Below are 1,605 nucleotides of genomic sequence, written 5' to 3' on the forward strand. Positions count from 1 at the left end.
GAGAATGACAAATGGTTTAAAACACACGAGCTTCTAAATAGTTTATTATTCTCACTGACTGGCAGTTTGAATAAGACACATACACGGGATAATATCATTTCACAACAAATCAGAAATGCGAAGTAGGCAAGGTCTGTCTGTTGGAATGGTTATAACGTTTGGTTAAAAACTGATCAGTTTCCATTTAATTTCTTAGATTCAGATATTGCATTAAGATTCTAAATAAATGTTGACTGTGAAAGGTGTAAATATGTTGATTGTAACGTAATTTGAATGAACTTGAAGTTAAACCGGCGCTTGTTTTAGAAACTGTGTTCGTTTTTACGACTGGGTGTTTTTCACTCAAACAGACATCTATTTGGTTGAATATATTTGCAAGTTTGTGCACTCTGTACCGAAGAAGCACTTATGTATCTGAAGCGGGTCGTGTTATATATCATGACCCACTTCAGATATACAGAGGCTTCTTATTGTACAAAGTTCTCTGTAGCAGATAGAAAGCGACTTTTATAAAAAAAATTCTGTTTGAAATCTTTTAGTACATAAAAGAGGCAGTGTCAACATTCATTGTCACTGACAAGGATGCAAAAGCAGCGAAAATTTTGGAAAGGAAAAAATATAAATAATCATTTTAAATTTTGTCACAAGGGCAGCAATTTTGGTGGAGGGGATGAGTCGATTGCATTTATCCCAGTGTCCAACTGGTACTTATTTTATCGAGCCGCTAAGCAATTTGTCCGGCGTGTTAACGATTCTGCCAGCTCGCCGCCTTCCGGAGAAAATATATAAAAATAATAAATGAGTGAAAATTGAATCAGGGAGTATGTTAGGTATTAAGGGAGTATGACCCTCCTTAGACACAACAAAATTTGTTTCAACACACGAATTTACATAAAGAATCTTGCAAACCTGATACAAAAACGAAGTAATCATAACTATCATACACAAAAAAGAAGTTAAGGAATGTTTTAACAGGCATCTTACACATTTAATGTTATCTCTTACTAGTGTCTATCAGAACAGTAATAATAATATTAGCTGGCACAAGGCCGGCAATTTTTGAGGAGAGTGATAGTCTATTACATCTCATTGATCTCGAGAGGTTAAAAGGCAAAATCGACCTCGGCGGAATTTGAAGTGAAAACGTAAACACGGATGAAATGACGTTAATTATTCTGCCCTGCGTGGTAATGATTCTACCAGCTCACGTCTTAATAATAATAATAATAATAATAATAATAATAATAATAATAATAATAATAATAATAATAATAATAATGATAATAATAATAATAATAATAATAATAATAATAATAATAATAATAATAATAATAATAAAATAACCGCCATAGAACTGCAAAAATACCTACTTCAGAAGGAAGGAAAACTGATCCAGATAGCAGCAAAACACGAGCAAAACAAAAAACTGTTCTCAGTATTTAAGGAAGCTGACAAATACAAACAAGAAATCATACCACCTAATAAACACAAAGAAGAAGAAGAAGATGATGAAGAAACAACAAAAGCTATAAAACAAATGAAATCCAAACTAAAAATAGAACAGCAACGAGCCATGATAAAACGATGGCAAGAAAAGCCCCTTCA

Source organism: Octopus sinensis, linkage group LG9, assembly GCF_006345805.1.
Source record: "Octopus sinensis linkage group LG9, ASM634580v1, whole genome shotgun sequence".
NCBI classification, from domain to species: domain Eukaryota; kingdom Metazoa; phylum Mollusca; class Cephalopoda; order Octopoda; family Octopodidae; genus Octopus; species Octopus sinensis.